The 14,130-nt window shown below is 44.2% G+C and overlaps 1 protein-coding gene across 23 annotated transcripts in view; it reads left to right on the forward strand.

Moving 5' to 3' along the window:
* Window positions 1-14,130, forward strand: part of MAP2 (microtubule associated protein 2) — a 341,589-nt gene that overhangs the window by 193,566 nt on the left and 133,893 nt on the right. For 21 of the 23 annotated variants that reach the window (XM_073306661.1, XM_073306670.1, XM_073306672.1 and 18 more), the window contains one exon: window positions 1,761-1,833. The exons of 1 other annotated variant lie outside the window; for it this stretch is intronic. The gene's annotated coding sequence lies outside the window, so the exon portion shown is untranslated. Of the gene's footprint in view, window positions 1-1,760; window positions 1,834-9,577; window positions 9,685-14,130 lie in introns of all 23 variants that reach the window. One more of the 23 variants, XM_073306664.1, reaches the window with a different exon arrangement.

Genomic DNA, 14,130 nt, shown 5'->3' on the forward strand with positions numbered 1-14,130 from the left:
TGAAGTTTCCCAGGTGGGAGGTACCACTCTGTCACCCTCCCTGGGTCACTTCCTACCAGTATCTGCATTGGGGTCTCCCATGAGCCTTCGGATTCTCCGTGGTCCGTTGGGCCAGTCACCTCCTGTGGCTCCTCCCATCGCTGGGGTGCAGGCGGGCCTGGGGAGGTTCTGATTCCCGGTGCAGTCAGGGGCTGTGGCTGGCCCTCCACCGGAGCTTCCCAGACAGGTCCTTCCCCTGCGGTCTCCAGCCCAGGATGAGCTGGGCTTCCTCCCTTTATATTGCTAGAGCATTTGGAGCCTGTCCAGTCCCGCTGGGGAGGCGGGACTTCCGCTGTCAATAATATGGGCATAACCCTGTCTGGGCTAGTGCGGGGTAAGCAGACCCCGTCGCACACCCAAATTAAAGCTGCCTGTGTAACTTTATTTCAGCCCCTTTTATATTACAATATAGTCTTTAATGACGTGATCACATGCTACAAGGTAGACATCGGGCATGGAAGATTTTAGCCTGAATTGTTAGTTTGATAAAGTTATAAGCAACTGAAAACAGGATCTTATAATGGAAAGTGTTGGGCACCCGCTGAGGTATGGCCCAGAATGTCAAAGGCATAAAATAGAGGAAAGCTGCCCCCAATGCCAGGAGCTGCAGAAGAGAAGGCGGTAACCCAATAGTGGTGAGATAGTAGCAAGAGACACAGAAGAAGCAGGGGATAGATGGGCAAAGGGATCTATGTGAGGGAGAGAAAAAGAGTCCCAGAGGATGGCTAAGTCGAGTCCATGGAGGAGTTAAAAAACAACAATAGCAGCTATGGATGTAGAACCTGAAATGAATGGGAGTGCTGGTGGCAGTGGTTAAGGACGGGGTGGGTGATGTTTTCATCCTCAATTCGAATATTAAAAAATAACAGGAATCACAGCAAGCATCCCCTACATCAACAGGACCTTCAGGAATAGCAAACCCATTCAGATGTTTTACACTTCAGGTTTAACAGTGTACCTGGCCAATGTAATGAGTGACATACTAAAGTTAAAGTACAACAGGTCTGCGACCAGTCCCTGGTGGTCTTCTGGTAGGAAAACCCAGACCGATAGGGGTTATCTGAATCTGAGACCTCAGCCTGATTGTTTCCTTCTGTACTCTGCTGAGGAAGCAGTGCAATGCTCAGCCTCCTGTAGGGGTGAGGATGTATCTCAGATCATTCTCTCAAGAGGTCTAACTAAGCAGCAGCCTGGCTGGACCCCAATGGGAACTCTATCCGGCCCTTCTCAGCCAACAGGCTAGTTAGTGCAACGTGAGGATTTTGTGAGTGGAGGAGAGTAAAGGGATAGTTGGGAGAATGAGCCTCATAAATGGCTGTATCTCCATGGCTCAAGATTCCCCCAAGATGGGAAAATCCTCAGACAGGATAGACAGTTCATAGGCTCCCCAGCGTAGGGGCATGGCTGGAGCATGCTGTGCTCCAGCTGTCCCCATCTGACAGATGTCTTTTTGGGGACATTACCAACTGGCTTCATTTAGAACAGCTCCTAGGCGTCTCTACCAGGGCCAGTCTACAAACAGCTCCTTGTAGGTGCTACCCCCACCTGCTGCATTCAGAGGAGCAGAGGATCTGGGTTATTGTATCTTAAATTACCAGTCTTTGGAAAATAGTAATGGGGAAATGGCCTGGCCAGCGACATTATTTAGTTTATATAGTATCAATCACCCTGTGATGTCATCTGAGAATAAATGGAATATATTGGTTTATATTTCTTCACAGGAGCCAGAGAGCTTTCCTGGTTCTTTAACCACAGGACACAGCAGCCTTGAAGCTCTCCCCTCTGCTTAAACAGGTAAGACCTTATCACTTGTTAACTGGGAGTCCCACAGTCCTGTTCTGTTCTGTTCAATATGTTGTGCTCATCACCGTAGGTCTCAGCCTGAGTGTCTTCCATTAGTACATTTAGTGCATAGGCAGTGTGACTAACTCCCTTCATGTTTCTTCTCATGGTTTCACAGGAAGGGAAAATTTGGGAAAGGAGGCAGCAGAAAACAACTCATGGCTTCTGGCATATTTTGTTTTACATTGGTTCATTCCTGCCTCTCTGTCCCCTCCATTTTATTTTACTTGAAAGGCCTTTTATATCTTGCTGGTGGGAAGTGTCACACCCAGTGGAGTCTGAACACTTATCTTCCCTCCGTCAGCCTGGCAGCAACCTAGTTTACAGATCTGCAGGAAGAACACATGAGACACCTTTATTAACAGAGGGATACAATACAAAAGAAGGGGTACAGTTACTGTCTATGATGCTTGTTTGACCCTATCTGGAGTGCCCTGTCCAGCAGTAGAGACCAACCATACCGCAGAAAGGATTTTGATGAATTGGAGAAGGCAGAGCAAGGAGAACTGTGATGTTACCTGATCTCAAGAGTTTAAAATAACGCGGCTAATTAAATGAGTTGTACTTATTCTCCTCCTTGGAAAAGAAGAAACTTCGAGGAGGCCAGTTTTTAGGATTATGAGTATACATCTTATGCTGCACATGTTTGGTGGATAACTAGAGACATTAGATTTCTAGTGCTGCCACCCTCCATGGCTGTCAGTTCAGTTCAGATTACGAGCAGAGAGAGGCCTTGTTCACACTCGCAAATGGGATCAAAATCCAAGGGACAGAATATTAAATGTTAGGAAGTGGGAGGGAGCTTGGACTGAATGAACAGCCACGTGCACCTGTGCCGAGCAGATGCAAAGTGCTACCATTCCGTTTTGGTAGCATTTTGCACCGCCATTGCCCTTGCTTCGCGCAGGTGTAAATGATGGCACAAGATGCCTGGCAGTGGAGAAACAGGACCCAGAATATAGACGAATTTGAGAGATGCCTGAAGAAGGGCACTTGGGCATGTTGGGAAAAGCAGGAACATAGAATGATCCAAAGCAAGGCTGCGCTAGTTGGTACTTTCCTATTCCTAATGTGACTTGTCTTTGCTCAGAAAGGTTAGAAACCTGTGTATTGTAAATTCTTTAAAAAGTCACAGTAAAAACAGAGAGCCTGATCTTCAGCTAGTAAAAATAGTCATAGTGGCATTGTAGCAAAGTGATGACTCACCAGTGCAGCGCCTCCTGCTGGTCATCCTGGGAATTAGCTCTCCAGCATATGGAGCACCTCCTTCTGCCAGCTGCTCGCATGCCTCAGGCACCCCATGTCCCTTCTGGATTCCGGTGCCCCTTTACCTTAGGGTTCTGCCCCCAGTAGTAACCCACACTCTGGCTCTCCCCTCCCAGGGGAACCCCCACCCCTCTACCTCCACCTTGGCTCAGTGGCTACTTCCAGTCGTCATCTATCCCCCTCTCACTGGGGCAGACTGCAGTCCATAGGCGCCAACTCCGTGGGTGCTCCGGGGCTGGAGCACCCACGGGGAAAAATTGGTGGGTGCTCTGCACCCACCAGCAGCTCTCCGCTCCACCCCCCCCGGCCCAGCTTGCCTCCGCTCTGCCTCCGCCCCGGAGCATGCTGCCGCATCCTGCTTCTCCCCCCTCCCTCCCAGCCCTTGTGCCGCGAAACAGCTGTTTCGCGCGGCAAGCCTGGGAGGGAGGGGGGAGAATGCAGTGTGCTTGGGGGAGGAGGCGGGGCTGGGGCGGGGATTTGGGGAGGGGTCCAATAGAGGTGGAGTTAGGGCGGGGACTTTGGAGCAGCGGTGGGGCAGGCGGGAGCACCCACCGGCCCAGAAAAAAGTTGGCACCTGTGCTGCAGTCTGTAAACCACTCGTGGCTGGCAAGGGGGTCGGACCAGCTGCCTCTGTCTCACCCTGGACTGCCCCTCTGCAGCCTCAGTACCTGCTTTAGGCCTTGCCCATGGCCTGCAGCCTGGGGAGTTGCCAGGCTGGAACTCCCCAGCTCCTCTTGCCTTTCCCCAGCACTGCTCTACCCCTGGTACCCTTCTCTCCCAGACAGCCTGGTCCTTCTCTCTCCAGAGCCAGAGAGACACGGACTCAGCTCCTGGCTCACAGTCCTTTTATAGAGCCAGCTGTGGCCTGACTGGGGCGTGGCCCCAGCGGTGGCTGCTTCCCCAGTCAGCCTAGCCTTTCCCAAGAATGGGGTAACTGCCCCGCTCCATGCATTTACAGTAGTGGAGTTATGTCCATTTACTCCAGCTGACGACCCGAGCCGGAACAATGGACATCTCTTTGTGAAGTTAAACTTAATATATTGTTGTAGTAATTAACAAAGAATTATTATTCAGGGGACTATAGAACAGAGACAGCAAAGGCAAGCTTGGTTTTGCCGAAAGCTGATGGGTTGTGTTTTGGCTATCGTCTTGACTTTGCCAAATCCAGAGTAAATTGGGTCTTCAGCTGATGGACTATAGGATTATGGAGTATGTTATATCTTGCAAGTTTTGTCTGCTCACTTGTGACTGAAATAATGCTTGCTTACTCCCCTATAAGTAATCCATGCCCTACTTCTCAGACTACCAAGAGAATTAAAGATTTAAAATGGCAAACAACAGCCCCAGCATTAGAAAAATGCAAGTGTGGTAGTTGACAATAAAGAGTGAAAACACTTTAATAGCGTAAAAGCCATGAGAGAGAGAGAGAGAAAGAGGAGCTTACTTGACACAACACCAGATTCAACACTGCAGAACTATATTGAAGAACATACACAAACTCAGCCATATACTGAACAAAAGGAGCAATCCCCCTTTGCATATTATTTTTTCTGAACCACTCGCATCCCTTCAAGTTCATAGGTGGCATCAAGGCACAAATTTGGCTCATCTAAGTATTAAGGGATTTATTAAATTTACGCACAAGGAAAAGTCAAAATCTCTCTCTTCATTCCCTGACTCCTCCCTCTGAGCCGCCACTAGGATATAAGCCACATCAGATGGGGCAATGGTCCCCAACACCTCTGCACCATGCAGCACCCTGTCTCCTTTTGCCTTTGGGGCAGTGCAACTCCACACCTCTCGAGATGCACCTGTGCTTCCCTGGCACAATCTAGCCCTAACTGAGTTGGAGCTTTGTTTTGATAGCAGCATTTTCTGTGTCCCAGGTTCTAGGATTCTTTCATTAATATGCTGTGGGGATGATTCTGTGCTACAGCTCCTGAGAAATGCAGCACAGAAAGCCCAAACCAGCAGGAGGGGAGATGCATGGATTATGGGTTGCTGCAGAAACTGCAGCTGAAACTGCTCTCATCATGAGCTCTAATTTCTGGCAGTCTCCCCAGGACTGCCAGTGGGCTGCTCACAGCCCCAAATTCCCTCAGACTGTGCCAGGGTCTGCCAGGAGTAAGGGCAGCATACGTCTGCTTACACTGGTCCTACACTGCTCCTGTCCTTGGCAATTCTTCCTAGCCCTGGCAGATCCTGTTACTGGAGCAATGTATAGGGACTGGAATGAAGGCCAGAATCTGCCGATAAGTATTGGTATTAAAGTAAAGAACAGGCCGGTTTATTTCATACATCCTTCTTTCGTAGCTAATAATCCGCACAAAATAAAATAAACTCCAAAGTGTCCCATCCCAGCATGCATTGGTTCTCATACATAAATCTAAAGATGACTCTTCAGATACTAATTGATTGCTAGTCAGGAAAGTAGAGAAGATATGGCCGGAATTTCATAGCGTTCTCATTGAAAAAGATGCCATTAACAGGAGGCAATTTAAATAGTACACAATTGCTTTTCAAAACGTGGAAAGAACAATGCCACAGCACTTACGCTTTTTGCACAGGTCACCAATGTTAAAGAAGAAATAATGGAGCTATGGCAATTGATAGCAGCAGAGATCTCATTTATGAAACTATCAGGCCAATTTTATCTCGCTGAACATCTTTTTTTTTTATTATTATTATACTTGAAATTGTGCAGTCTCTTAGGTGTCTTTTGTTCCTGTAGTGGTTATTTTAGTCCTGACTATGGAGACAGCATCCTACCAGCAGGTACTTGGGAAAGTTTGTGGAAAAGAAGCTAAAAACCCAAAGAAAGGATAATACGCATTTGGATATTGTACAAGAGTAACCCTGGTGTTGGGTGATAGCAAAATGGAAGAAAACATAGCAAAAGCAGAAACATGTCTCTTTAAGTTACAGACCTTTCATAATGGAGCCTCTATGCAGAGTCAAGTTCTCGTAAGTAAGGATCAAGGCTTTCCTCAATAGGGAGAGTGAAGGGTTTTAAATATGATGACAACTTACTTACCTAAATGTAGGCCAGGTAACCAACTGCCTGCAAACCATTTCAAGATAACCAGAAGAATTATGCAAAAAGAAAAGGAGGACTTGTGGCACCTTAGAGACTAACACATTTATTTGCGCATAAGCTTTTGTGAGCTACAGCTTATGAAAGCTTATGCTCAAATACATTTGTTAGTCTCTAATGTGCCACAAGTACTCCTTTTCTTTTTGTGAATACAGACTAACACGGCTGCTACTCTGAAGAAGAATTATAGCACTCTCCGAAGCTATGTCAGCTTGACACTGCTAATGTCTTTGGAAAGGATTATACTTTTATTTGTGTATTGCTTATACATGCATATCTTTGTTCCTGTCTTGCTGAGTATTAGATTCACAGGAACATTGATAGAAAGGTATTAGCAAAAGTTATTCTGAGTTACAGGCTCCAGAACAGCATGAGGCCAAGATGTGTCCAATTGCATCCTTGAGTGAGGGTTTTCATGTATCGTATTTTTGTCTGAGTTAGATTGTAAACTCTTTGCACAAGAAACATCTCTTTTTTAAGTGTTCTGTAAACTGCCAGGTACATGTACAGCCTTTTACAGAAATAAAACATAACTTTCATTACAGATCTAGAGGTTCCCCTTCTGTTTGACTGGAGTGATGCAGCTGTCAAAGAGGATTTTATCTTGAGTAGTTAGAGCTGGTTGTCTTGAAATTCAGTGAAATGATGCTGATTCATGCCAGCTGTGGATCTGGCCCATAGTATCTATACATAATAAGTTTTCTTGATTTTTAGGGAAAGAGACTTCTTGAGCCTTATCTCACTGTGCCATAGGTTGTACTCATGAGCATTCAATGTCTCTGCCACAGCGTGATGGGAGGGGAAAAAATGACATAGAGGGAAGGTGAAAAAAGAGCACAGAGCAAAACATAAATTATTATTAAATTTGTGCTGCCAACTTTTTCCATGCATTTTGCCCCACCCCAAGTGTCTCTAAACCACCCTAGGGCAAGTTACTGGCAGCAGTACCCATCTGGCATGTGTTACTTGTATTTATCAGCTAATAACCCATCTGACAGACTTTGAGAAGGAATCACTCATAGTTGTCGAGAGGCAGAAAGGAGGAGGAGTGCCTATGTCCGCTGACGCTAATAAATAATAACAACAATGACGATGATTATAACTCTGCATAGTAGGCTGTCACCATCGTATTCGCCAAACTTATTTACAGCTGGGAAGCAAGGTTGTTTAGGCTAGAATTGTACAGGTGGTACCACGGCTGCAAGTTCTTCCGTAAGTGCCACAGTAGCTGATAGAAAAAAATACGTCCTTTAGTGCCGGGGGGTGGGGGGGAGCACTCTCTTAACCTCCTGTAATAAAGAGGGGAATTTGGCCCTGGGTCTTGCAAGAGTTTTCAGCTGGAGGGTGGGGTGGAAGGGTCGTTTGATTGCTGGTGGTGCCTTCAACAATAACATCTTTTGTCAGAGTTGGCGGCCAGCGGCTGGGCAGTCTGCTAATGGCACTAGGTAGAGAAGCAGCAGAAGTTGGCTCAGGACTGGTTGATGTACTCGTCTTATCTGCTAGGGCCTACTGAAGCTGTGGGGTGTTTTTTTTCTTTTTCTTTTGTTTTGCTTTTTGCATCCTCACTGGTGAAATTCACATAATACTTCATGGAAATACGAAAACAGTTTGTGGCATTAATAATGGGGTTTCACAACTGGGAACCTTCTCTTATGCACACACAAAAAATACAGTGGTTTAGGGTGAAATTCTGGCTGTGCTGTAGTCAGTGGGAGTTTCCCACTGACTTCAGTGGGGCCAGGATTTTGCCCTTTGTTTTTAGAAGAAAATCTGTGTACTTTGAGGATCTTACAGCATCAAGAATCAGGTTAGACACTTATAGAGAAAACAAGGTTATCCTGAGATAATAGTATGCATTAAAAAACAAAACTCACTAATTTTGGAAGGGATACAATGCCACATGCTTCAGGGCATAAGCCAACCACTAACTGCTGGAAATTGGGAGGTATCTTTGCCTGGAGGCAGGTTATCCTGTAACTGACCACTGCAGGGTTTCTTGCCCTTTTCTCTGAAGCAGCTGTTATTGGTGGATACTGGACTACAGGAATACTCTAATTGAATATGGCAGTTCCCATATTACTTTGTTCTTACCAGGAAGCATCATGGTATAGATGGAAATAATTATTGTCTGGAAGCAAAGCAGAAAAAAACATGGAAAAGAAGTGGCTTTTTTATTCCACTTTTGAAAAAGCTTGAAATGGCTTTTTATATTTTATTTTTATAATAAGATATTAGTTCAGTAAACTATAAAAAGAAATCTAGTAATTGTAGAAAATGCGATGCTCTGGACTAAATCTGAATTTCATAGGGTTAATCTGGAATATTAGGAGGTACCCCAAAGAAATGGATAGCAGTAGTGAGAGTTGTTATAAGTATTCTCTTAACCTTCCCCCCTTAATGCAATATATTAGAAGAACAGATGTCTGAACCATAATGTTCTTTCCAGAATAGTAGATGAAAGGAAGCCCTTCGTAGTCATGACAAAAAGTCATTATAGCTGTCGCTCTTAAGACCAGTTATTTTCTTCATTGTTAATACCTCCCACACTTTGTTGGTCCCTTTTTCCTATGTAGGAACATGTGGGTTGGGTCAGTTTATGGTTAAGACAATTTCAGCAACCAGAGGAGGAAAATAAAGGCTGGGGGAGGGGACATACATCATTATTCTGTTTCAGCTGATATCTACACCACCTTCTGCCACATTGATGTTAAGGCAGGTTATTTTCCTGTAATTTTGCTTCTTAATGAGTAATCACATCCCTCCCCAAGAAACTGAACTAGAGGGATTTGTGATTTGTGAACTAGAGAGATGTCTGGTTGATGTTCAACCCTTCCCTATCCCCAGGCGTGATGCAGAAGATCTCGGCTAGATTTCATGGTGTCTTGGATCATCTACCTGTATAAACCCCGGGCCATTCATTCCCTTCCTGGCAAATTGTTGTGTGATGTTATTCACTACCGTACTATCTGGTCTCCCTGCGGTACTTCGCTACCCGTACTGCTCAACCAAAGCCTTCTCTCGTTTGCCCCCCATTCCTCCCTTTTTCTTTAAATGATTGCGCCCATCTTTTCCTGGGGGTAAATATTGGTTTGTTTTTTAAAATATTTCTTGACTTCAGTTAAGCTACTTACACAAAAATAGACTTCCTTTACTTGGTTCTGTGTGATGTTAATGAAAACAAAACCGAAAAGTAGTCCATCAGATTAATCACAGTGAATCAGGAAACCGGCTACTATGAACCCTTTTCCATATTCTTATTATGCCTTATGATTTATTGCTGCAATAGTTTTATTGTTACTATTTATTATTATTTATTATTATTTTGAATTGCTGTAGTGCCTAGGAACCTCAGCCATTCAACAGGACCCCACTGTGCCAGGTGCTGTACAAACACAGAACAGAAAGACAGTCCCTGCTTCAAGAAGCTTACAGTCGAATATAAGGCAAGAGACAACAGGTGGCAACAGAGAGACCAGTGGGCAAGCTTCATGTTTAGTATATCTCCTTTGGCTTAAATTGAGTTACCTCGGGGATTAGTTTGGTCTAATATAGCAACAAGCCAATTATTATCACAGCTCCAAAATTTTGCATATTGACCAGTTGGGCAACATAGCTCAAATAAATAAAAAACTAACCTAAAGAGTGGCCTGACATTTGAATCAAAATGATTTTTTTGAGGTTCAGCATATTCGGTTATCTCGTTTCAACTAGAAATGAAGGTACCAAAAGGGGTCAAGAAAGCCTGTTCTAATGCTATTTCTGGCTTGAACAAAACATGACAATACTGATAAGCTCATGAGAAAATCTCAACAGAATGAGCCTGTCAACCTGATTTCCAGCTCAAAGATGTTCAGGTACATTTGTGCCTCTTGTAGATAAGCATCTATACTGTTGAATGTCTGAGTCTACAACTTGGATTCAAATCCAGTCTGAATTTGTCCCATCACTAGAGACTATGATGCAAAACATTTAAACACATGATTGCAGTATTTGTGGGCTTTGAAAACCTATTGTATAATTGTGGCGAAGGAGTGGCAAAAGGGAAAGTCCCATAGAAACAGTGCAAAAGGAGCAAACCAGTGGGTCTTGTTGTAAGAAACAATCAAGAACCCCCCTCAAACCTGAAATAAAAGTCATTCTTACTGATTTGTTTTACAGTAGCACAGGGGCGGGCAAACTTTTTGGCCTGAGGTCCACATCAGGTTTCCAAAATTGTATGGAGGGCCGGTTAGGGGAGGCTGTGTCTCCCCAAACAGCCAGGCGTGGCCCGGCCCCCACCCCCTATCCGACCCCCCCACACTTCTGCCCCCTGACGGATCCCCTGGGACTCCTGTCCCATCCAACCCCCCTGTTCCCTGTCCCCTGACAGCCCCCCACCGGGACTCCTGCCGCATCCACCACCCCCTGCTCCCTGACTAGCCTTCCGGGCCAGGAGCCAGGCAGGAGGGTCCCTCAGGCCAGATGTGGCCCATGGACTGTAGTTTGCCCACCTCTGCAGTAGCATCTAGAGGCCTCAGCTGAATTGGCAGCCCTAACACACACAGTAAGAGACAGCGCCTCCCACAAAGAGCTTACCATCTAAAGAGGCAAGACAGACAAAGTAAACATTATTATCTGCATTTCCTCAGATGGGGAACTGAGGCATAAGGACACTTGGGGCTTGTCTATTGAATGTTTAGTTGGCAGCAAGCTTGCGTGTAAATCTACCCTGCACAAGCCTCCTGCGCTTTGCTGTCCGTGTACACCCTGCTGATGTGCATTAACAGTTCATTAATGCACTTTAATCTAGACCTGTTTCAAAGACGACTAGATCAAAGTGCATTAACAGTTTCAGCAGGGTTTACATGGACAGTTAGAACATGGAAGGTTAGTGGGGGTAGATTCACACCCCAGCTTGCTGCCAACTAAATGTTCATTCAGACAAGCTTTCAGTGATTTGCTGAAGGTGACACCGCAGGTTGGTAGATGAACCCAGATCTCCTGAGTCCTGCTGCAGGGCTTTAACCATAAATTTATCCTTCCTTTTCTAAAGAGTGCTTATATTGTAGGGATGAACATAGTAAATATACAGTGGCGTAAGTGAGAGGAACACCTTGCAAAACTTTCCATTTAAAAGTGACAATCTTGAAATCAGTTTAATAGGTGCAGGGCTTTCAGCAGAGGATGAAAATACTCAGTTGTCTGAGAATCCTTCGGCTAATTTTGGTCAATTACTTCCGGCTGATGCCTAACAGAAGAAGGCAAATTACCAACAAATCAGAATCTTAGCCATCTAGAGATAACAAAGGGGAAATCTCTTTAAACACAGTACCTCATAATTGCTAATGTCATTAATCTCCTGGAAAATCCATGTCTAAGAAGAATAAACTTGAGGTTTTTTTCTTGAACACAAAAGAGAAGAAGACTTTGTTTTTTAACACGCTGAGGCCCTGGGAGATTGTAACATTCTCCTACCTAACGTTAATCTAATAAGGGCATGATCCAATGCTCATTGAAATCAGTAGGAAAACTCCCACTGATTTCAGTGGGCATTGGATCAAGTTTTGATTATCTTGATAGGGCCCAGTTTTGCCCTCAAATTACATCTGGGTGTAAAGCCTTTAGAACTCAATGGAAATTATACCTATGTGTAGCTGAAGGCAAAATTGGGCCCATACTGCAGTTTACAAGTAGTAACCTAGTTCCAGATTCTAAGATGGCGTAAATCAGGGTAGCTCCATTGTCTTCACTGGCTCTGCATTGATTTATACCCGTGGAAAATCTGGCCCTACAGTTTACTACAAGAAGATTGACTGTGGAAGTGTTAAAAATGGTCTCGTAGCTGCATAATTTATAATTTTGCCTAATTTAAAGGGTTCCCATATTTTCATAGACCATCAGAGTGTAAATTTTTTTAAAAAATTGTTCACCAATAAATACAATATTGTACTTTCAATTTAAAACAAAACTCCAAACCCAACACACAAAAATTAACAAATAGAATAGAAACCAGAATGCATCATACTTATGACATATCTGTTGCATCGCCAAAAACATAACGTGTGCCGTCCTGACTGGCTGCCAGATTTGAAAACACCATTAGCATAAGCAATAGCCCTTTTGTTTTCAAGCCAGCTCCTCCATGGAACGTGCGTGTCTGTGTATATGCCCCATAAATGTAATATTGTGTGACAGTATTGGATGAAAGCTGTTCTGTCAGCTAAATATTTTCCAGAGGAAGGTATTCAGCAAAATAAATCTGTCTGGGCATTTCTGCTGCCTGTTGCTGCAGAATGTTTTGGAGCTTATGAAAATACTGCAATGCAGCAAGTGTACTGTCATTTGCTTTTCCTTAAAGGTTAAAAGTGAATTTTTGTTGTTTGTTGTTGTTTTTTCCCCCCCTGCCAGCATGTGGGTGGCATTTTAATCAAGTTCTCATGGTAACCAACATAATTTAAAAGTGGTGGATCCAACAGAAAACTGGTCTTTTTCAATATGTTTAAAGTGGGTGTTAAGTCAGTGTTGTCAGTTATTTCAAGTGTCTCTGGTACAGAGATGATGAGAAAAGAAAAATGAGATAAAGTGTTACTGACTGCGGAAAATCTCGATGATCTCTTCCCCAGGTCTTATTGTCACACATTTTTCAAGAGCGTGTGATTAAAAATAAAACTATGTGCTACTTAAGTCTTTTCTTCTCGGTGGATTCTGGCACTGCAGGTACAGCATGCAGTAGGTCATGTCATGTCTTTAAATTGCTAGCACAGGCAACTTTATGCAAAGGTATTTGTGTTTGCTACTTAACAATATGTGCATTCATCAAAATTAATATGGAAATGCTTGGAACCGGAGAACCCTACTTGAGAGAGGGTTTTTTGTTTGGTTGTTTTTTTTGCTGTTTATAAACAGACAGACACAGAAGCAAATTGTTGTGGGCTGTTTAAAAAAACAAAACAAAACAGAAGAATTGGAGTATCAAAGGTGGATGCTTCCCCTTTATTTGTAAAAAACCTTTGAAATAGTGGAATCGTTATGTACGAGTGTTGCACATGGCATTTAGAGATTACATGCACTTCAGCTTGTGTCTGTTCCTTTGCAGCACATAATATAAATGTGTTAAATGTCATTCTGTGCTTTATGCTTAGAGGGAAGGGGTTAAACACCTAGTAAATCTCAGCCACTCTATCAGTGATGCTACAAAGTTGCGCGGGGTAATTGTATGCAGGTAAATCATCCTATGCATGCCTAGGTATTTGCAGGATCAAGGTCTAGGGCTATGTCCTCACTGCAAAAAAAAAAAAAAAAAAAAGTGGGGAGGGGCGCTTAGTGGGATAACTAGCACACATTCGCTATCCTGTTGTGAAATTCTAGTGGAGACAAGACACTGTAGTTTTTACTTTGAGGTGGGTAGGCAAGGTCAACACTATACCCTGCCCACAGTTGACCTTGTCTACTTGACTTCACGGTGAAATTACAGGTGCCTTGTCTCCACTAGGATTTTACAGCTGGGTAGCTAATGCATGTTAGCTATTCTGCAATGAAAACCCACCCTTTTGGGCAGTGAAGACAAAGCCTAAATCTTCAGAAAATGACCACAAATGGGATTTACAAAGATATTAGGATAGAAGGTGTGGAAGAGTACAGCTGGTTAGGGAATGGGGAGGGACAACACCATCTTGAATTCAAGAAATATAGCTCCCAACACCTGCTTGAGCTCCTGCATAGCAGACATACCATTTTTCTTCCGTGCAGCAAGGCCCCTAGATCCATTACCATGGGTAATCCATTCCCTGGGTCATCTTGTGGCTCGTGAGGCAGAACCAGACCTGTCAGTCACTGGCAAGGAAGGAGAGCCCACCCTCCTGAAAACCTCCACCTGTTCTGTTCCACCTCTTCAGCTACTTGTGGGCTTT

The sequence above is a fragment of the Lepidochelys kempii genome, chromosome 11 (genome assembly GCF_965140265.1).
Source record: "Lepidochelys kempii isolate rLepKem1 chromosome 11, rLepKem1.hap2, whole genome shotgun sequence".
Lineage (NCBI taxonomy): Eukaryota > Metazoa > Chordata > Testudines > Cheloniidae > Lepidochelys > Lepidochelys kempii.